Here is a 24,242-nt window from a genome sequence, read left to right on the forward strand (position 1 = left end):
TCGGCTCTTAGAGCGCTGCCCTTTAAGGAAACTACACATTTTGAAATCCCACAGACCTGACTATATTGTCTGAGCGATATATTCTCATAGAGGAAACTCGTTAAATAAGTAAACTTATTGATCAGTAAGTTAATGAATGAAACGAAGCCGTGACATAAGGCTTACAGCAGAGTGAACAGTAACATCGCGCTGTGGCTTTTTGCCACATGCAGTTATTGATGCAGAAAATTTTAAATAGCCTAGACTGTATGCAGCGCTACTCTATGCACCTCAAATGGTTTTACCTGGCGATCTACACACACTGGCTCTTAATAAAGCGTTCTATAAAATCACAGTTTGCAACATTATTTCACTGTGGGCTTCTTTTTCATAGCGATTACAGTTGGAACGTGACAGCTGTCACAGTTCGGACATCGCTGCAGACTCGCAGGTTAAGCTTCTCACAGTAGATTCATATTTGTCCGAAAAATCCAGACTACAGGTTTTTTAATGTAGGCCTATTGGTATTTGTAAGATTCAAATAAAAGGCTAATAGTCTAAATCAAAATTGTATTCATTATGATGTGGCCCAAAACTAAAGTGATTTTCCATAGGCTATTCATTTGGGGACAGTGTCAGACTTAAATTACATTCTTAAGTGTGGGACTATAGGCGTAGTGCTATAAATATAGCAAAGTAGCCTATATATTAGGCTAAATGGTATAGTGTTTAAATCCGAGTTCAACGTTTCATTGTTTTATAATGTCACGTTACGCACTGCGAGAACGATCGGCAAGATAAATAAATAATTTCCATGCTGGCAGCATTCCACTCTCCTTAGCCTATTTGCAGTAAGAGTTTTTTTCGGCTCTCTGATTTCCTCTTGAATGAAGTTGGCGACACACTTTTGTTTTACTCAGCTGCTCACAATCAGTCCGTTTGTGTAAAGTTAGCGGCACAAGATCAGTCCATTTTGTGCGGATGCAGAGTCAAATGACGGCCAAACGCCCCCTCTCATGGGGACGCACACAGAGCCTGAAGCTGAAACCCTCGTTCAACAGAAGAGGTTGATAACTGCCTTCGTGATACCGGTTAGCTCTGAGCGAGGGTATGTGTTATGTTGAACCAGATAAAAAAAAGAGAACCGGGCTCTGTTGAGTTTGCTTTGTAGTATACCCCTCTGGTATCTGTTCTGCTTTTGGGTCCAACCTCGAGCTTTCACAACAGGACGAATGGAGAACAGATCCAATCAGAACTGTGGGACAAGTTGGGAAGAAATCCAATCAGTGCAAAGCAGTGAATGCAACCCTGTGTCGGTGAAGATCGACGGGAGAACTTGCCAGTGTGAGCGGGTGGAGAGAGCCGACGTGCAGAAAAACTCTGCGATTTGATGGACAAAATGATAGTCGGGGATATCCTGCCCGTTAACATTGTCTAGGGGAACGGCTAAGTTCCGCGATCTGTTTGTAGTAGGCTGTGTCTCGAGCTTGAATACACAGAGCCATGTCCCCAAACTGACTGCGCAACTATATAGGAAATGAACTGTGAAACTGCCGCCTCCCTCCGTTAGTTTCTGTTTTCACCCAAGTAAAGGCTGTTACATACTCCGCGAGAAGAAAGAACAAAGTTCTCGGTGACAGAGCTGCGAGAAGAAAATTACGTCATTTTCTTCTCTCAGCTCTTGTTTAGCTGTTCTCGCAGCTTGTTCTCGACACATCACCCGGGCCGAACTTTCTTCTCGCAGCTTGTCCGAGAACTATTGTGTGATTGGTCAGTCTGAAGTCAATGATGAAAGCGAAGTGAAATCAGCTGGCGCTACTGAGTAAATTACCATGGTAACAATGCGCCGCGGTGAGGAATTCGGCAGTTGAGTTCTCGTGAAGTATGTAATGTCAGACCAGAAAGAACTTCTCGCAGCTCTGTCACCGAGAACTTTGTTCTTTCTTCTCGCGGAGTATGTAACAGCCTTAAGTTACAATCAACTCCGACGCATGGACAGCGTTCAATTAAAACCTCTCATTTTATTATCAAAAAGGCTTTGATGCAAAAGAAGTCCGAACACACATAGCGGCAGCAGTGTTGCTTAAATGAAAGCGCAGTTGCTCAATTTTATCAGCACGTAACTGCATGCTGCTGCCCAGGGGTGGCCTTAACGATCTCGGGGCCCGTTTCAAGACCTAGTGTGGGGCCCCCCACTTATTTTTTTTATTTTCTATTTTTTATAAATAATGCTTGTGCATGCTCCCCGCAAAAAGAAAAAAGATTGTGGAATCCAGTTGGTTCATAGACGGATCATGAGATAATGGGCCCCCGGGCAAAGGCTCTTAAAGCCCCCCCTCCGCCCTATCCAGTCAGGTACACTGATTTTATGTGAGATTATTACGAATTAAACAGAATACATGTTTTGTATTACAACCATTAAATCTGTGTCTGTATTGCATATTCAAACCTTAATACTAGTCAATGCAGAAAAACGCTTAGTCGACAAAGTCCGCTGTAGATTTAGTCAACCAAAATCTGCTTATATTTAGTAGACTAAGACTAGACTAAGACTAAATGGTGTGATATTCAAAAGACTAAGACTAAATCTGAATTTGCTGCCAAAATTAACACTGCAGGTAACAAGTTGAGACAGGTGTGTTTTATACAGGAAACTAGTTGAGGTTAGGAGTACTTTTTTAAAGCAGGAGGAGCCAGAATTCTTTATGGTTTTTAGGGAATCAAATAATTTATATATTTTTTTTAATGTGATTTTCTGGATTTTCTTTTTGATATTCTGTCTATCACTGTTAAAATAAACCTAGCTTTAAAATTATTTCTTTGTAAGTGGGCAAACTTACGAAATCGGTGAGGGATCAAATACTTATTTCCTCTACTGTATATCTGTGTAAATATTCTAAATTGCAATACAGAAATCAATTCCTGTTATGTTATAATTTACTGTAAGGATGCAACTCTCACCTGTTTGTTTGGTGAAAAATGTGCATTGCAGATGCAACTTTAGCTCTTTGCAGATTGGGTTGCACCCTCAACCCTGCCTCTCTCAATGAGAGACCATGATTCACAACATGGTTTATCAGTGTAGCCCTGTATTTCATCAGACATTACAGCTATTTGTCTTCTAGGTCTTCCTCCAAGCATTCACACTCTACCTGCTTCTCTTCTTCCCTCCACCAACCTGTCTTCCTTGGTCCATTTCCCCTATACAGTATACTGTATGTATGTTCACTACCAAGTCTAAAACAAGACACCTTCTTACTGTTTCAGTTGAAATTGCAATCTGCAGTTTTTGAAATTCACTAGGCTAAAATCCATTCAGTTTTGAATGTGTGTTTTACAGTTGGGACAGCAGTGTGTCAGAATTTTAACAAAGTGCTGAAAATCCCCAGTGTTGTGCAGGTTGTGCTATGGGGATAAGTGTATAGAGTTTTGAAAACTGTGCTCAAGCAATGAAAAACTAGCTAAAGTTTGGTCCACATGAACTTCTGCCGTGCAGACTGAGGTTAGAGTGTTGTAGCTCCAGATGTGCCCACTAGCAATCGAAAAAACTGTAATGCTTAGACAACAAATGACAATACAGTTTAAATGCTGTGTCACCACCATGGCTGTGCTCCAGCATATTGTCCAGTATCTCTTGTGTTTCCCCCTCCCCTCTGCTTCCACCACTCCCTTCTGTCTCTCCATGTCTGTGTCTGGGGCTGAATCAAAATGTACATCCTCTGGACTATCAGAATGACCCCTTGCAGTTTTCAGTCTTACATACTGTGATGTGTTCACTGTCATTACATAAAGTCTGTGAATGCACAAGACTGCAGAGCTATATAAGCAGTTGATGGACAGGCTACACTGACAAAGGCATTTTTGATGACCTGTATAGGCTATTGTACTTGTTTTACACATTCAAAATAAGATATTAATGAGTATATATATTTATTTGTATGTAATTGAAAAAAACTACAATATCACATCAATCTTGCAATGGCTTGTGGGTAATAAAATCAGTGAAATCTTGTGGAAACTGCAAGCCAGACATGCAGACTCTCTGGAAGTCTCTCTGGAAATGCATGGCTTCCTCTGCACATAGCAAATTTCTTGAGAAAGTTAGTCCAGACTCTTTTGTATTTCAACGACAAATACATACTTTCAGCATCTGATCCTTTCTCTTGAAACCAATATTTGATCAACTTAGTGGTACAGTATAGTGTCCCAAAGTGTTATTAATGTACTTCATATGTTGTTGATTAGTCATTTTGACCCCAACTCCAGCCTATTCGTTAAATTGCATATTACCTGCAGAGTCCTTTTAGAATGTATGTTTAAGACCTAGGGAACAAAAAATAGAGCAGAGCAGCGAATAGAGGAGTGTTAAGTCAATTATTCTGTAAAAGTCAAGGGCGCATTCTGGAGGATAGATGGTGCGGAGGTCAGGGAGTTAGCAAAGTTAAATTTCTCCTGAGAAGTCAAGCAGGACGAGCCAGCCAAGTGCAGGCGCTCTCATACTGTATGTTGAGCAGAGCCAGTGCAGCAGTAATCAGTGAGGGGCCTTCATACCAACACTCATCACAGCTTCTGACAAGCGCTGCCATGACCCCCAAGGCTTTGGCTTTCATGCCCTGACCAAGCCCCAACCTCAGCGATTTTTACCAGCATCCAATAAGGAAGTGACACACATTGTGGTACCTTCCGGTGGCCACTGGGGGTGGTACCAGGACTGAGCCATTTTTCTTTGACTCACTTGTTAAACAGGTCGTTTTCACAGTCTTATTAAACTTATTTACAGCCTGGTCCAAAAAAACATTCTAGTCTGTATGTTTAGGTCATATCTCCATGACAACACTAAGGGGGATGAATTTATTTCTAGCGGGCTAGTTTTTATTCTTTTGGAGGTTAAAATGTATTGGCGCGATCTCTTGAGTGACAGCTCTCTGCCCGTTGTCCCTCACTTTGCCTCGGAGGTATACGTCAGCTCAATGGCCGTATCTCCCTCCCCCCGACGTGACGTCGATTCCCTTTTTCGGGCAAGAGGAGTGAGGCGGAGTAAAAATCTCACAAGATGGCGACGCGCATAAACCAGGATTATTGGATGCGGTGTGAATAACTGAGGTCAGCCCGGATGCTACATCCATTTTAATGTACTATCTATGGCCCTGACAGGCCCAGAGGAGGACAGGGAGAGACCGGCTGCACCATCATTTCACAGCAACACAGGTAGTCCCACACAGATACATAAATATACTGCCCTACAAAGGCAAAAGACCTTAACTCACCAGAGTGTAGAACTGAGAAAAATGAGTTCAAAGTTATTTTGTTGTCCTGCCAAATCAGTTGTAGGTAGATACTTGAAAATTTGGCACGTTATTGTATGAAAAGGAAGTTATTTATCCCCCCAAAATCTAAAATTTTAACTTGACCTTTGACCCTTATTCGGAAGTTACTGTACTCTGTCTTTGTATTATCTGCAAAACAATAATGGGTCATACAAAGGCAAAAGACCTTAACTTCTATTCTATTGACAATTTGGATTTGTATCACACTATATTAACATTTCCTGTGATAACAATGATAGCATTAACTGAGTGTTGTCTTGTTAGGCATAATAGGGGAGAACGGGGTAAGTAGGCACACTTTTTACTCTAGTGAGAATTGCTCATCACCTAAACATCTTTCAATAGTCATTCCTACATTAAATTGAAGCTTAAGGTGTTGGCTTGAAATGTGTACCCCTCACTTTTTCTATCTTATTGTAATAAAGAAGAAATTAATCATCAAAGACACCCTTACACATTGTGACAACCAACCCCATCAAGGGGTCGGTTGTCAAACACTATGGGGTTGTTTGTCACAATGTTATCTTAATGGAAATAATCTTAAAAAGAAGGCAAGAAAGTAGAACTAAATTTGAAAGTTTAATTGCATTGTCAAGTTGACAAATAGGCCTACATATCTTACTGTAGCCTTGGCAGCTGGTCTAGCTTGGGATGCACTGGGTTGTTTTGATTTTGTTGCCCTTTTTTCTTTTGCATGCTAGCTGCCTTTTCCTGCTCTATTCTTTCCTTCTCTGGGGTGTCAGTGAGGATACAGCTTGACAATTTATTTTGTTATTGGGTTCCTTTTCTGGCTGCAGCCTTGAGATAACATGTGACAACCAACCCCCCAAAAAATGTGACGACCAACCCCAACTTGAATTTCTTGCTAGCATCAAGGCCAACAACCATCTGACAACTAATTAACTTGCTAACCACAATCTAAACTATAGTTTACCCTTCACACGTTGTATGGGTAACAAGTGTTTTGTTATAAACCCATTGTGTAAAAGCCTATAAGAAAAATACTGAGGAGCTAAATATTTTCAATTTGACATGAAAAACACAAACAGTCGTCTCACCTCAAATTCAGCAGTCTAACTCCAAGGAAGACTATGTAGGTGACCTCTGATCCCAATTCTGGATATTTACATACCACAATTTCACAGACAGCGCCTTCTGGTTCCGAGATATAACGATTGTGACAACCAACCCGTGTGACAAATTACCCCGTTCTCCCCTACTACACAAATTGAATATTAAAAAAAAAAAAAAAAAAAAAGAATATTATGGCTAAAATTATTCATTTTTGGAGAAAAAAAAATGTATGGTTGTACTTATTTGAGATAAAATAATAAAAGTATCCACCTACATTTCTTACATTTGAAAGGTTGGATGTCAGTAAAATGTATTCTCTTATGCCATTTATAATTTTCTGATAAACGTATAGGAATATGGTTGTGTTTGATGCCATTATGTGCAAGTTTTCTAGAGTCAGTGAAAAAACACTGCGTTTTTGATGGAATAGAAAATGTATGTATATTTTTATTAGAGAGAGAGAGAGAGAGAGTCCGGATTTCAGGGACTTAATTCTTCCCACAACTATTCTAATAGGCTACTCTTTATAATTATGAAAAAACATTTTGTAATACACACTTTCACAAACATATTGGTGTTTGGTTAGGCCCCACTTCATACCCTGAAAATCCAGAGATAGCATGAGCAAATTTGCGTTCTTGTATGAAGACATACTTTTAGACTAGGCTACATAGATGTTTAAAAGTGGTATTCAGCAAGTGCCGTGAGACCAAAATCACTTTATGACAGCTGATCACTTTATGGCACCGCACTGGAAAATATACAAGCCAGCGAATGGACTAATAATACTGATAACTCTTTATGGATTTAGACAATGGATTTTTCTCCTCTGTGGATATTTTTTGCCATGGATTTTGACCAGATTTCAAGAAAAGGTAAGATGCGATCTAGGATCTGCTGGATTGGTTTATCGTTCAGGCTATGTTTTCTCCGAGCCAGGGAGGTGTGTCTTGAGGCATCGCCATCTCGCTCGCGTGGTTTTCAGTCAGTGAGTGGACTGGACTGTCATTGGCAGGCAGATTACTTACTTTATTGAAGTTAATGTGTGTGACAGAAGTAGGTTGACCAGATGTCCCGCTTTGTGCGGGGCAGTCACGCATTTCAATTACTTTTGAGACGTTGTCCCACATTGTTAATTACAGTGAGCCCGCATTTTTAAATGCGTGTTTTATAATCTGGCATTTATCCGATAGCTGTGTGGAGACAGCAGTCTTGCTAGTTGCTACTGGAGCGATGCCGAGCTCAGTGGGCTCTGTGAAGGTGCTGCCCACCTTCCTGTTACTTCAAAATAAAAGCCAACTCACGTTTGTCCATGCTAATGTGATGGCAGTGAAATGCTTTTAATGTGGAAGCGCAGAAGTGCTTCAATTACATGCAATACACAGGCAAATCACCGTAACTCCAGCGCTGTAAACAGTAACTCCACTGTGGTGCTTTGTAAAACCATGGACATATAAAGAAGTAAAACAAAGGCAGAGCGCCGTAACTCAGCCGTAACTTAATCCGAACGTTCCATAGCGACGCGAAAACAAAGCCAAAGGACCGCAACTGATGTTATGGTCTTCTGCCTTGGCTTTCCCTCTGCTTTTGGAAGTTACGGCAAAAACAGCATCTTATTTTGATATGAAAACAATGATAAACACATGATAAAACTGATGGCCAGTGTTCCAAAAATGACAAAAACTCATTTTTGAAAAAAATGAAGTTACGGTCTTTTGCCTTTGCACGGCAGTATAGGTCTCGGTGACCACAATTTTAAAATACCAGTGTGAAAGATTGAAGTAAGAGTTTGAATACCCTGAACACAGCTTTTTACAAAAAATGTTGTACAAACTGAGATTTAATTTCAGTATGAGCAGCATGAGGCGGTATAGAGTCTGAACAGACAGCAGCTGAGTTTGAATAATAAAAGTAAGAGAAGAAGAAAGAGGGCACAACTAAAATATAGAGTCAGACAGCACAGTGCAGCTGCATTCGATGCAAAACAAGTTGGAAACAAATCTGAAAAAGTGGGATCAGCATCAGTGTACCTTGTAAAACTGGATGTCACTACACCTACACAGTAACTAACAGTTACAAGCAGATTTACATGGACACTTAAACTACATACGAAAACCCTCTGTAACGGGAGTTGTATCATATGTTTTTGTCTTTAAATGTTTGATTGTCTGCTGTAGTATTCTAGAGAAAAGAATGTTTAGAAAATAAACTTTGTATTGCTGTCAAAGACTTAATTTATGAAATTGTGAGAACAGTACAGGGGGTCTAACGAAGCATTTAAATCAAAACCTTTATAGATTCAAAAGGCTTCAGATCAAATAAGTGGATCCAAGAACATACTGTAGATAAAGATTTGATACTAGATTAAAATGGAATAAAATAAGGTCTTGTTCAAGATTGATCATCAGTGAAGTTATCATAAGCAATTAAGCTGATTAAATCAAACTAAAGTGAGCCCATTATTGATCCAGTAAAGCTATGCATAGTGATTAACATATGTTTACGATTTCTTCTTTTAACAGCTAAAGTTTATGTTCAAATGCATCAGAACCAACTGTTTCGAATGAATATGCTTGGCATTTTGAATTAATAGCTCAACATGCCTTGGGGAATGGTTGTTTCTGTTACCCAGCCACTATTTTACCCTGTTCTACCATAATGATCAAATGTACCCTCTAGTTTTTTCCACATCCACATCCACTGAACGGGGCAGTTTAAGTTTCACTTGATTAGTGGTATTTCAGGAGCTTTTATCCACACTAATGATGATCGACACACTGCACCTTATGGCATTGTAACAGTCATTAAGCCTTAAGCAGTGCACTAAATATCTGCTATCTGCTTGTATCCAGCTTTTTTAAAATATAGAAGCTATTCTGCTAAAGAGGTTATATGACACTTTTATGTACGTGTATATAGGTGTGTTTTTTTCTGCTGTATGAGGATTTTGGGCTGAGGAGGATTGCGCTCCGATGTGACATTCAGATTCATCACTCGAGATTTAGGTGTAAAATCTTTGTTGAAAAGCATGTTTGCAGGAGAGCAGCTATACAGAAGCCGGATGAGGAGACCATGATTTTTTAATCTAATCTCAAAGACATTGCAGACTAGCTCCAATTAGCATTCTGCCTACTGGGTTTAGCTATAGCTTTAGTAGCTTTGGGGCAAAAATCTGCCTATTGTCTACAGAAAGCTGCTGAGTCGGCAAGATGTTACATTGAGTTTTTTGTACTTCAGCAGATTAATTAGGAATGCAGAGCTTAATGGAGAAAGTTGAAGTGTTAAGGCCAAAAAGGTGTGACATATGAAGAAGAACTGGAGTTAGGGTTGAAGAAGAGACCAGACTAGTGAAGAGCAACAGGTTCTGCAGAGGATACATCTTAAACTTCCATAATACAATTACATCCAAAATACAATTGTACAGGACCATTGTGATAACGTTTCTGGAAGGTGGAAGTGGAAGTCCTGTTCATATCTGCATTGGCAAAGCTACTGTAAATCAGTAGATCATGATGTTCTAAAAAGCATGCTCCTCAACTCAGGACTATCAGAGCAAGCAGTCTCTTGGTTCCAAAACTACCTCAGTGATAGGACCCAGTGCATTAAACATGACGGGCTCTACTCAAACAATTTACCAATCTGCAAAGGTGTCCCCCAGGGTTCTGTATTAGGCCCAATGGTATTCACCATTTACATTAATAATATTGATAAAAACGTGTCGGATGCTGATTTCCATTTTTATGCTGATGACACAGTTATTTATTACTTTGCACCAACTCTTACACAGGCTATTGAAAACTTGCAGAATGCTTTTATTGTCGTCCAAAATAGCCTTCATCAGCTGAAACTTGTTCTAAATGCAGATAAGACCAAACTCGTGTTGTTTACTAATTCTAGAGCTAGAACACAACATGTCCCCTCTGTGGTCACTCTGGAGGGTAGTGTTATACAGGTGGTTACGTCTAATAGATACCTGGGTTTTCTGATTGATGACTCCCTCACCTTTTGGCCTCATGTGCTCTATTTGGTTGAAAAGCTGAGGCTAAAGCTGGGTTTTTATTTTCGAAATAAGATGTGTTTCTCTTTCAATTTAAAAAAGCGACTTGTGGCTGCTACTTTTTTATCTGTTCTGCACTATGGTGATTTGTTGTATATGCATACCTCTGTTCAGTGTCTTAATATGATTGACTCGGCGTACCATTCATCCCTGAGATTCATTACAAACTGTCAGCCATCTCGGATCACAAGAGGGAGAACCATATCATGGACTGGGAAGGGGCAAAGGTCATTGGGACAGAGAGCAACAAGTTCCAACGTTGGATCAGGGAGGCAGTGGAGATCAGGAAACGGGCCCAGGGAACAGTAAACCGGGTGAGGGGGCATACATGCTGTCTCACACCTGGGATGCAGTCTATAGTTGTCTATAACATCAGCTGACACAACACGCGTCACAGTAACATCTGACGCTTCTGAAGAAGACTGCAGGAAGTAGTCAAAACATGTCAAGGTACAAACAAATGAATACTAGTCTGTTTACATGAACATACAAGTTAATTCATCAAGTTAGTTAAATAGAATTTAAAATTTAAATTTGTATTTAATTTTTCTCCTGGTTAAATAAAAGTTAAAAAAAAAAAATACAAGGAGAGTACTTGAGGTGCACTATGCAGTTTCAGGGTAGGTAATTTGTTTGCATTTGCAGAGCCTGCAGTTAGTTTACAAACATATTTTCTCTTCATATAGGGGAAGGTGGGGTGATTTGTGCATTTTGGAAGTTGCAAAACCCCTTGTTTCTAGAAAACCGTGGAAGAAATTGGAAATGTGACCACATATTTAAGAAGAGCCATCCATTTGACTCATCCTGTAAAGAAGGGAGACACAAGGAATAAGATATAAGCACATTTAAGCTCAAAAAACTGTGTTTTGCCTTTCAAAGTAAAATTTCCATGATCAAGGTTTTTTGATTATTGTGTCTGAACAATTATAGACACGTTTGAAAACATTTGACACATGTTTTAGTGCTTTGGTATGCTACACTTTGAGTCTATATAGTTAGCACAATGTCAACCCTAAATTGCTGCATCATGCCTATTATCCAAAATTCTGGGGATGGGGTGATTTGTGCGCAAGGGCCTGGGTGAGTTATAAGTAAGTAAGTAAGTAAAATGTATTTATAAAAGCACATTTATGACAGTTTGCACTGTCCAAAGTGCTGTACATAGTGCATTCAGTAGGTAAACAATGAAGGTAAAATAACAATAACCAAAATAAAAGACGTAAAGCCCATACATCCACATAAACACAGATAGTAGTGCAGAGGTAAGTAAGTAGTGCAGAGGTTAATGGGGAGGAAACACCAGGGTGTACATATGGGTTTTGAGCCTTGATTTAAAGGCAGTAATGTAGGGGGAATCACATTTGTCAGGTGGCAGTTGGTTCCACAAGCACGGAGCAACTAGTGCAAAGTACATTTCTGAGAGTTGTGCCAGTGGCATGGCTGTATACGCTGGTCACCAAAAGAAAGTGATTGTCTACAGTAGCTCAGAAGAGAGTGACATCTCAATTCCACTTAACGACACCACTGATGAGAGTTCAGATGGCCAGAAAGATGATGATGGTGACTTTGTCATTGTGACACAATGACGCACAAATCACCCCACTACGTGGGGTGATTTGTGCGACAAGACAACTTTTTTTCCGAAAGCTATATTTCTTAAACAGTTTATTCCAGATCCAAAGTTTTTATTGCCAGGGATGCACAACATCCTGAAATATATGTACATATTTGAGTTGGAGACTTAACTGTCAAGGCCTCACTTTAAAATCACTTTGAGTAAAAAGTTGCACAAATCACCCCACCTTCCCCTAACTCTTGTATGGATAAAAGTTAAATAAAAGTTAAAAGATAAAAGTTAAATAAAAGTTAAATGAAATGTATTAAATAATTCTATAATCATAAATAAAATAAAAACTATATTTCGTAAAACTAGCATATGCAAAACTGTGGGCCTTGCTGCTGTAAACAACAACAAGGAACTAGAACTGCAAGCAGTTGTGAACGGGGGCCAAGCCTCCCACGCGACTCGGGAACGGGCGTCGTTGTCCGCGGCGCCGGCCCCTCGCTTCACGGAATCCGGGGATGTAAAGTTTTTGAATGTGGGATGTGCGGTTTGGGAGTTATAGACCAAAAGGCAAAAAAATTGCAGAGAAAGATGCTCAAGTGTGTTTTTGGCGCCCCCTTTTGTTTAAGGAAATTTAAGGAAAAAGTAGAACCAACCTGAGAACCATAGGACAAACACACGTGTGAAGTTTGGTGTTAATAGGATGAATCATTTTGGATTTAGGAGCAGTTTGGAACAAGGTAGCTAATGTGCAAATCTTTAAAGCGCTACCGTTTGGTCTTCCAATGGTCGTAGAAAAATTCCTTATCCAGATTTGGCTCGTGGGAGTCGGTAGAGCATAGTGCTTTTGGTTTCGTCCAAATCGGGCAAAAACTGTAGGAGGAGTGTGTTTTGGTGACCCACGCAAATGGGCGTGGCCTATCTCAAAAGATGCAGCTGACTTGTGGGCATCCGTGGATATAAAGTGTTTGACTGTGGGATGTTCGGTGTGGAAATTATAGCCCCAAACCAGTGTTGCCAACTTAGCGATTTTGTCGCTATATTTAGCTACTTTTCAGCCCCCCTGGCGACTTTTTTTTTTCAAAACAGCGACAAGCGACAAATCTAGCTTTTTTTCTGGTGTAATTGGTGACTTTTTCGCCGAAGCAAATATCACTTTTAACTAGTGGTGGGCCGATAACGGCGTTAACGTGCTGCGTTAACGCCAGACTCTTATCGGCGATAAAAAAAATATCGCCGTTAATCTCTTGTTCCTCTTATTTTAGCGCGGATGTATACCTGGCCGAATTGCACTGTAGTGCACGAGTCAGAACGAGTCCGACTTCGCACCTGTGTAGCCAACCACATCAAACGTAACGTGCTGACATGGATGCAGCTAGGAAGCCGCCGGGTTTGCTTCAGGGAAAATGTATTTTTAAGAAGCTTCCCAATGGAAACCTCGACAAGACCAAGGTTGTTTGCACCTTGTGCAATGCGGAATTGGTTTACTGTAGGAGTTCTAACAGTCTGTGCTCTCGGAAGCGGCCGGGGCATGCGTGTGTGCAATGGGAGAGCTTTGTGTGGAGAGAAAAAAAAGAGGCAAGGGAAATCGCCAAAGCCAATGCATAGCCTCGACTCATTAAAGGTTGAAAATCACTGAATTACACAACATGTAGGCTAGCCTATGGCTTAAGGCTATGGAAATCATTATGGAAACAATATTTTTTTTTATCAGTGATAGCTCAGCTGATCTCGTTGCTATAGAGACCACGTCCGTCCGCTTTGTTTGACAACTGACAGAGCTGCCAAGTCTCACCCTTTTGGCCGTGAGACACACATATCAACCAGCTCACACTCTCACACGCTAGCCTACAACTCAAATTTCTCACGCGGAGAAGTTAATCCCCAAAATAACGATTGTTTTGCGGGACTTTTATTTTGACAGTCTTATATTGAAAAGCTAACGGACATGAGTTCCGTGACATCCTCTTTCTGCACGCAAGTTAACTTGATGCATTAGGTGTGCACCTGCACAGGAGATGAGCCCCTGGTCTGATGCGCCACCTGGCTTGAGAAACACGTTCTCAAAGACTTACTTTGAGTCATTATTTAGGGAGCACACACATATTATGATTTAATTCAAATGAGCCATTTTAATCTAGATTAATCTAGATTAATTCCAAAATTAATCTAGATTAATCTAGATTAAAAAAATTAATCTATGCCCACCTCTACTTTTAACGCTTCTCAACGAGCAGCGGGAGCCTCCCGGCCCGTCCCCCGTCACAGAGCACTGACAGACGGCCCGGTCCTCGCGCAGCAGCCCCTCCCAGCTGCGGTCAGAGCAGGAGATACACCTCTCCGCTCGTGTTCTGTTAGCATCACTATTAGCAGTTAGCAGCTTTTCCCACCTCTTCTACAGTGTACGAGTAGTGCAATTCAAAATGTTATGCAGTGCTTTTTTAAACCATGAGCATGTGTGATTACTGCTAGACTTAACATTACCACGTTGGTTGTTTATGCGATTGTCACGTTCATAACACTAGAACCTCATCTATTCAAATATTACTGTAAAAACCCCTGTCTACAAATATGCAAATTAGGCGATGACGTCATCTACAAATATGCAAATTAGGCGATGACGTCATCTGGCGACTTCTAGCGACTTTTTGGACAGCCAATAGCTACTTTCCTTACTGAAGAGTTGGCAACACTGCCCCAAACGCGTTTTCTTTGCTTTTTGTGGTTTTGGCGCCCCCTATTGATGACATTCGCAAAACTACGTTAGATAGAAAGATGCAGCTCAATGTACCAAACAAGTGGATGTCAAGTTTTTGAATGTGCGATGTTCGGTTGGGGAGTTATAGCAAAATCAAATTGTCAACCTCTCCATTGTAAAGACACTTTTTTGAATTTTCCCGCCTAAAGACTTAGAAAATGGCGAAAACAGGAAAAAAAATTGAAAAACTCTTTTTTTGAATAAGTCCGACCCACATAGGATTTTCTTGGCCATATTTTTGCCATAGGCTCAGGTATGCCCCATGATAGTCTCCCTTCAGTTTCAAGAAAATCCCCTTTTTTTAATTTTTTTTAAGGAATTTTCACGAATCTTTAAAGCGCTACCGTTTGGTCTTCCGATGGTCGTAGACAAATTATTTATCCTACTTTTGCTCATAGGAGTCGGTAGAGCATAATGCTTTTGGTTTCGTCCAAATCGGGCGAAAACTGTAGGAGGAGTAGGTTTTGGTGACTGACACAGTCAGCTCTGCAAAACGCGTCCCAGGCCCTTCTCGGGCTTGGCCCCCTAATAAAAGTCCAAACAAAAACAATAGGGTTCCCTGCCCAGCAGGGCTATGGAACCGCATTGCTCTGCAAAACGCGGTCCCAGGCCCTTCTCGGGCTTGGCCCCCTAATAATAGAAAAGAAAAATAGACATAGCATAAACCTACTTTTAAGCATATTAAAGGAGCTGTAAGCAGAATGGTTCTTTTAGCTAACTTCCTGTCGGTTACTGCAGTTAGCAGTCCCCTCGCTCGTCCCTACGTCACCACATTAATGTCTTCGAGCAGCAAGTTATCTAGCATCATCTCAGTTCCATAAGTGTGATAAAACATGATAAAAACCATCAAAACAGACATTGGGAAGGATTTTTACCTGCTCCGCCATTGTAGGCGCATAAACATTCACCCATGTGTCCTCTGGCGTGCACCGGCAGTGAGACCATGAGCGAGACGGGTGTCGGTTTGTAGGGTTCTCTCTTGTGATTGGATAACATTTCGGGATACTACATACAGTTTAATTGCTTATTACATGCAGAGCAGCTGACTAAGAGATCGGCTTTATGAAACGCGCACATCGTGTAAATGATTACTGTATGAATAAAGAGCGATTTAACACTTATATTAATATAAATAAACTGCTTACTTCACCTTTAAGAGAAGCAGATGTTTCTCCCACTGTTTGAATCTATATTGCATATTTACATTTTTGGGAATATTACAGCATATTTTGATGCATCTACTACTAACTGCATCACCAACAACCTGACCCTAAATTAAGATCAATTAATTTATGTTTACAAATATAATGTAAAAATATACATATGGATGCTGACATCCATATTTGCACACATCATTTTGTCTATCAACCTGACAGACACACATAAAGCCAAGCCCAGCCACTTGAACACTGGCTGTTTCTGAGACATAAGCCCTTTGCTTTCAAATGTCCCTTTCTGCTGCAGTGCCAATTCGAGTTCTCCCGCATGGCTGCGTACATTTTTCTAGAAACAGCAATCTCATTTATCAAAAGTGACAGGGCGCTTGTTTTCATAGGAGCCACTCGGGGTCTGGATCAGCTTATTCAGCTAACTAACAGAAAGAACAGAAAGAAAACACACTAGCACTTATACCACAGCCCTGTCACTCTCTTGTTAATAATGCACAGCAAGTTCAACGGTGGCTCAGAATCTGCCCAATTCCCCCTCTCTTCAGGAGGCACTGTTAAAAAGATTCATCATTTCGTTTGGAAGCAAAAAGTGACATCATGAAATTGCTTTTCTTTTGTCTGTTCTAATTAACTTTCTTGCTCAGTGTTGTGTCTCTCTGAGATTACGCTTTGGTGTGACAGCAGTAGTATTGGGCCGCTTTCCTTCCATAGAACAGACACCAGCACTTCAACAAAGACACACAGGCCTAGGGCCTGTTTCAGGTAGCTGGTTTGGAGGCAACCCAGAGTTTGTTTGCTCTGAGTTAGTGGAAACTCTTGGTTTTCCGTTTCAGGAAGCAGGTTCAGCGCAACCAAGAGTCAGTTACTGCGGCAACATACACCATAGGTTTAACCTGCTGGATAGGTGGTTGGATCTACCCTGAGTTGTTACGCTGCAGCTCCGACTGAAGTAAGAGTCACTGTCACAACGCGTCCCTGTACAGTTTAAAGCAAAATCACTCCATAGAAATCTCCATCAGGATGTTTTTATAATTTCCTGATGATTTTACGTTTAATCGATCATTTATCTGATCAGTAGCCTAGTTCTTAGCCCTCGTGTCGTTCATATAGGCGGCCACCTTACACATCGTAAACAGGCTCTACATTCAGATTAATAAACTTATTTGTATTGTATGTATTTCATTCTTCTTTTTAGGAGAGGAGTTTTTAATGTCTGTGCCACTGAACAGATGTCTGTCAGGTTGAAATGTAATTCTGCGGCTGCACGCGATTGATACTGTTCAATTGTGTCATCCCAAAGTCACAGACGAGCCTCGTTAAATAGCCTAATATGAATATAGAAATTACATAATAATTTAAACTGTGATCACTTGAGGACAAGGGATCTGGTAATAAATCAATCAGGCTCTACAATGGAAACTGTCACCTAATGTGTCTGACGTTAATGACTTTCACTCCCCATTTAAAAGAAGCGACAGTCTGTTTACTGCACAGTATGCCTATTATAGCTTGCCTACATAATACAGCGAATATAAAACTCTGTCAGCAATGCTGTTCAGTGCCAGCTTAATACTTTTGCTGCTGCTGATATGTGTAACTTAATTCTTAAAATAGACTATTGCTTCTCATACGGAAGCGATTCTCTTGACAAAAAAATGTTTTCCCCGTTTTTTTCTGAATTGCCGAGGTGATTAGATCAGAGTTATGAGATAATATCCCCGTTAATTATTCTCCATACCGTAAACCCATTCGTTAATATTTCTTACTCTAGTGGGAGGAGCGGAGATTTTTATTTTTTTGAGAAGTGGACAAGTGGGAGGATCAAGCATTTGTTTCTCCTGTTTCCATGGTGAATCATGTTATCAGCGATCCATTGACGATGGCTTTTACGCACGCGCTCAACCCAGAGTGAACACGCTCAGAGTTGATTGACCCAACGCTGATCCACTGTTCTGAAACCGAAAACCCAGAGTTGTTCAGCTACTCAGAGCGCAGGATTAAACCCTGCTACCTGAAACAGGGCTCTGGTCTCCACTAGCTGGCGTTTGGGTGCAAATTCTTCCAGATATAAAGTAACAAGGTGATGCTTAGAATTTGACATTTTAGACATTCTGCTGACAGCCCCACTGAGAAACTTCAGCAAGTACGGCTTTGATATTAGGGGAGAGTGGCCTAAATTGTGCATTTTGGAAGTTGTGCCACCCCTTGTTTCTAGAAAACCGTGGAAGAAATTGGAAATGTGACCACATATTTAAGAAGAGCCATCCATTTGACTCATCCTGTAAAGAAGAGAGACACAAGGAATAAGATATAAGCACATTTAAAAAAAAAATCTATCAGACAGCTTCAGCTAATTCAGAACGCTGCTGCTCGAGTCCTCACTAGGACCAAAAAAGTGGATCACATTACCCCAGTTCTGAGGTCTTTACACAGGCTTCCTGTCACTCAAAGAATTGATTTCAAAATACTGATGTTGGTTTATAAAGCACTAAATGGTTTAGCGCCAAAATACATTACTGATCTGCTGATACGTTATGAACCGTCCAGAGCCCTTAGGTCGTCTGGGACAGGTTTACTTACAGTCCCAAGAGTTAGGACTAAACGAGGAGAAGCAGCTTTTAGTTTTTATGCACCAAATATCTGGAACAAACTCCCAGAACACTTGAGGTCTGCTGCAACCCTCAGTTCTTTTAAATCGAGTCTGAAGACTTTTCTGTTTCCATTTTAACCTGTACTTTTTATTTAATTTAAATGTTTTACTTCTTTTCATTCGCTTTTAACAATAACCAAAATAAAAGACGTAAAGCCCATACATCCACATAAACACAGATAGTAGTGCAGAGGTAAGATAGTTAATGGGGAGGAAACACCAGGGTGTACATATGGGTTTTGAGCCTTGATTTAAAGGCAGAAATGTAGGGAAATCACATTTGTCAGGTGGCAGTTGGTTCCACAAGCACGGAGCAACTAGTGCAAAGTAAATTTCTGAGAGTTGTGCCAGTGGCATGGCTGTATACGCTGGTCACCAAAAGAAAGTGATTGTCTACAGTAGCTCAGAAGAGAGTGACATCTCAATTCCACTTAACGACACCACTGATGAGAGTTCAGATGGCCATAAAGATGATGATGGTGACTTTGTCATTGTGAGCTTTGCAGGTAAAACCATTAGATCTGCTAGGCCTTGTTTAAGAAAATTGGTCCTTCAATCTTTGTCAACTATTTACTTTAAATAAACCTTGAATAAGTGATTGTCTAATGGATTTGTCTTGCATTACAGTTTATGAGATATATAGCAATGGCACAATTTACCCCATGGTATTCTCTCCAACCGCACAACTTACACCACACCGGGGGCAAGTTGTGCATCAAGACAACTTTTTTTCCGAAAGCTATATTTCTTCAACAGTTTATTCCAGATCCAAAGTTTTTATTGCCAGGGATGCACAACACCCTGAAATATATGTACATATTTGAGTTGGAGACTTTACTGTCAAGGCCTTACTTTAAAGTCACTTTGAGTGAAAAGTTGCACAACTTAGGCCACTCTCCCCTACCTTTAATGCCCGTGCGAAAAACTATTGGCATCCACTTTAAAGAAAAAGTAAGTGGACAGTGGACACCCACGCTAAATATTAAGTTTAGGTGTTTCAGCCATACCCATTAGCCTACTAACAGGTACTGAAAATCCAGTACATAGCCATGAAACTGAGAGACAAAAAATATGAATTTAGAATGGGTCATTAATAGCTTAATGACTTTCAAAGTGGCATTGTCAACAGCATAGCAACTTCAGTCAGTTTGTGAAATGTCTGTTAATTAATAATAATAATAATAATTAATCAGACTAGCTCTAACAGAATCACACCAAATCGCCTCATTTTGTATATCATCCTGTACTTTTTTAAGAATCATCCATGACAAAAGAAGATAGTGAGAGTTTCCATTAATACAGTAATAGAAAAACTAAACCCTATTTCTATATTTAATATAATTATAATAACTTGAAAACCACCCAAATATGATGCCTTCACATTGAATGTCAACTCCGTCATTGGCCTGTCGCCACCATCAGACAGGAAATCTGACGGAGTTGACATCTGACGGTGTTGTTATATTTAACGTTTCTTAAACAAAACACATGGAATTTATCTAGTAGCCATTTGGTTTTTCTGTTGTTAGGTGCTAGTATGAACTACTTCAGGAAAATAAAATGATCAAAACATTTAAAATAACTTCTTCAGAAATTGTAAGTCAGTGTTGACATATCATGGTTGTGACGCATGACTTCCAAGATTTGGAATGTAAAATATTCTAAAACTACAACACTTATCAGAGGCTGTCTGACTCTAATGTACTCTGCAGAGGTAGGCTTAATCTAGATCCACCCTCTACACCCTATCCACTATCCCTCAGTTTGCGCGTTCGCGGGGAGGACCCGCCATATTGAGTGCAGTCCCAAACCACCGAGCCTCGAGTGTAAGTGGGTTATAAAGCCCTCGATCACCGAGTCTGCATTGATGGAGGCTTAGCCCTACGTTTGAAACAGGAGTCCGCCAATCAATTATGTCCGGAATGGAAGAGCCAAACCTACAAATGAGAGTTCCATGAAATTTGTTTCCCAAATTATAAATTAAACGTGCTCTTACCTCAAACAGACATTTGATTAGTAGTAGTTGTTATTCTTCTTACCTGCCCAGGGACTACAGGTGGAAAATAGCAGTTTGCTAAAACCTGGTACAATGCATCTCTCATTGCTCTAAACAAGGTTAATGTTTCTTTTGTACATTGTCCCTGTTCAAAAACTGATTTTGACAAAAAGTTATTCTGACGAGTGTTCTCCAGAATCACTGACACCATCTTTGAATGCTTGTATAACTTTTTTTTTCGTATATATGTTACAGAGCCTGAACTTTACGCAGTGCAGCGACAGCAATTCCCACCACCCCACGGAGCATAAAACTAGAATGAGAGCCGACAGGAACTGTTGTCAATCGGTCTCCTGCAGTTCTCTCAGTGCTGTCAGTAAACCAGGAGGAAGAGGGTTGTCTAGATGAAGCTGAGATGAATGCAACCCTCCAGAGAGGACACGGTGTTTTGCGGACCGTGAAACAAGCACATCAGCTGACCCACTTTCCAATGTTTGGTGTTGGTAGTGGAGTTTTTTTTGTTAAGATGCTTTATGGGACGTTCAAGGGGAGTATTCATGCCCCCCCCCCCCCCCCCCTTGCCGCTTACTGTAAAAGAAAAAAGGGGATTAATTGCCTCATAAAAACCTATCGACGGAACACAGGGTAATCTCGAGTGCAATTAAAAGCGCCATGAAATATTACAAAGGGTGAATATTTCTTTCTGCGTCCATTGCCCATACAGTCAATACAAGTCCCATAGTGTGCTTCTTTTTTTCTTGGGGAGGTACTATGGCCTCTCTGAATGCAAATTTGCATCTGTGCAAAAGGGAGAGGCATACATTGTGTGGAGTATACAGTATATACGTATATACGCCATTCCTCTGTAAACACTGTAGATCATTTATGTGCTGGGCTCCACTGTCAAATATAAATCATTGTTGAAATTAAAAGCTGTGTGTGTGTGTGTGTGTGTGTGTGTGTGTGTGTATGTGACACCAGCGGGTATAATTAGCCACGGTATAGCGCTGACTGCACAGGGATTAAATGTCATTGTATTGTTATTGTCAAAGCTCCAATGGTAAGGATAGAGACACAGTGTGGGTCAGGCTCAGTAGTACTAGGCAGGCACAGAGAGGGGAGAGCTGTGGATACATGCAGTGAAGCAGCAAAACAACAGGGAGTGTTTTCTCTCCACATACTCTTACAATACTATTAACCAAATCATTTATTGAAGCAGTGTTATTGTCAGTAGTAAAAGAAAAAGCCACATTTTTTGTTGCACTTTTGGTGACCTCAATCACCATAATCAAGATATTGGCCAAACTACAATTTATATATGGTATACTTTTTGGTCATATTAAAGGAACGTGGAATTTGGTTTGAATTGTTCTTCCGTTCAAATCAGTGTTACCAAAGCAGCCCTGGTGGGGTGGCTAAGTATTTTCATAGCTGACACACAATTTACATTCTACTGCATCGTCTATTTTGTCTATGAAAACACAAACGCTGTCAAAGCCAAAGTGAATACGGCCATATTTGTAATTTAAAATATATATATATAAATCATTGGTAACACTTTATTAGAAGGTGTATTCATAAGACTGTCATTACACTGTCATGAACATTATGAATGGTTATGACTGTTGTCATAAAGTGTCATTCGGTCAATTATGTCATGTTTAATGCAACATTGACATTGTCTGAGATATCTTTGTTATGACAACCTGACATAAGCTGAGACAAAATAACTTGTCGGTGTCTTTGTAATGACAACCTGACATAAGCTAAGACAAAATTATCTTATTGATGTCTTGGTTATGTCTACTTGACATTAACCTATAATATGACCTGTCATAAACATAACGTGTAGGCTTAATTATCAAATGTAAATGAACTATTTCCATTTATGTGGTAAGATTATATTAAACTGTCATATGCTGAACATTTTGACATTGACTGTCATGAGACCTTTATTATACTGTCATGTAGTGATCATAGCAATGCGAGGCTTTATTTAAACGGTTTCCATGCGGTGGTGGGATTGTAACTTTTTCGGCTGTAGACTGAAACTAACAGGGGGAGGCGGCTCACTGGACATATTCTATAGTCGCGCAGTCAGTTTGCCGACATGGCTCTGTGTATTCAGGCTCGAGACATACAAACAGGTCGAGAAGCCTTTCCCCTCAACAGCGCTAACGGGCAGGATATCTCCGGTTATCATTTTAGCTGTCAAACCAGAGTTTTTTTTTTGTTGCACGGCGGCTCACATCGGCGAGGTGTCACTGTGAATGACACCGTTACCAACCGTTGCTGTGTTTCACCGGGTGAATCGCTGCTTCGCTCGCTCAAGGCTTTTGCTGCTTAAAGCATTGCAAGGCGCTGTTTTTCATCCAGTTTGAAAAAATGCTCCCACATTGGACTCTGACATTTTCATGCACGCACCTTACAGTATTGCTCCTGCTGCGCGCTCACGAACAGACGTGGACTCCCATACACGGTTACGTCTCTCTTTACGTCCATTTACTGGTTTACAAGTGTGCAGCTCTTTAAGAAATACATTTCCTTATTGTCATTTAGTTTGCAAATTTTCGGTAATTTTGTTCAGCCTTTTAACTGTTTCCGGCCGAAACCGAAAATGACTTATTTTGCCATTTTCGTCCGAACATTTTTCGGTGGCCGAATATTCTGTGCATCCCTACTAGGAAGGCTTAAGTCATGTCATCTTTCAGCAGGACAGTGTTCCCTCCCCAGGTACATCCTCATACATGTTGTCTTGTGTTGTTGTATTGGGCAGCCTCGGTTGGGCCCTGCGTGTGTTTCTGGCAGTCCTTACCCGCAATGTGCTCTTTCTCTGCCATAGGTTGACTCAGGGGCCCGGCCCGCTGATCACAGCCTCCACTCCTCTCTCACCCCCACACACCAGCAGGAGCACACCACCTGGAGAACATAAGATACACACAAACCTTCAGCTCGGACCACATCTTTCACAGTCAGTAAGCCCTAAGAATAACCCTTCAAAGACACATTCTTAAAGGTGAAGTCAGCAATTTTGTTAAAATCAGTGAATATCTCCTCATGCTCTGCTACCTGTGTAAGTCTGTTGTTATTACACAGCCTAGGCCCTGTAAACTGGCATGTAAACAAAGGGTATGTCAACAAAGGAGGCCTACCATAGTTGGCAACATGGCCTGTTTACAGAGCCTAGCCCGTATTAACACTGGATTTCTTTTCTACGCACTACACTGCATGAGCATTCTAAAAAAATGCACTTTTGGTTTATGGGCGTTCTGCGTTTGAACAACTAAGATTAAATGCAAAAGTGACACCGGTCGCAAACATGTTAGAGGAAGTAGATCTAAATGAGGGTTTAGTGTGTGTTACTGGTTTGTGTGTACGGATGGAGAGCAGAGTGACAGCAAGAATCTAGGTTTACTGTAGGCTACTGACGAAAATTACACAACACATTACTTTAATAAAAATATCTATTCATTTAAATTTTAGGCTATATTTGGCTGCTCCACCTTAAGTCAGTTTCAGTTTCCATCTCCGTGTCAAACAGCTGTTTGGATCAGCTGATAGGCTTGTGACAGCGGGAGTCAGTCTAAAGCCACTGAAGATTACCAAGTAAAAAAAAACAAAATTATAAAATAAAGCTCTATTCCTCCCTCTATCTGTCGATCTATCTT

At 40.5% G+C, this 24,242-nt stretch overlaps 1 protein-coding gene across 1 annotated transcript in view; it reads right to left on the bottom strand.

Annotated features, from left to right (window-relative positions):
- Positions 1–23,447, bottom strand: part of lrfn2b (leucine rich repeat and fibronectin type III domain containing 2b) — a gene marked incomplete at its 3' end in the record, with an annotated part of 35,864 nt that extends 12,417 nt beyond the window's left edge. Inside the window, exon 1 of the mRNA XM_080047801.1 lies at positions 23,390–23,447. The remainder of the gene's footprint in view (positions 1–23,389) is intronic.
- Between the last annotated feature and the right edge of the window lie 795 nt (positions 23,448–24,242).

Source organism: Ammodytes marinus (assembly GCF_949987685.1).
Source record: "Ammodytes marinus genome assembly, chromosome: 19".
In the NCBI taxonomy this organism is placed as follows: domain Eukaryota; kingdom Metazoa; phylum Chordata; class Actinopteri; order Uranoscopiformes; family Ammodytidae; genus Ammodytes; species Ammodytes marinus.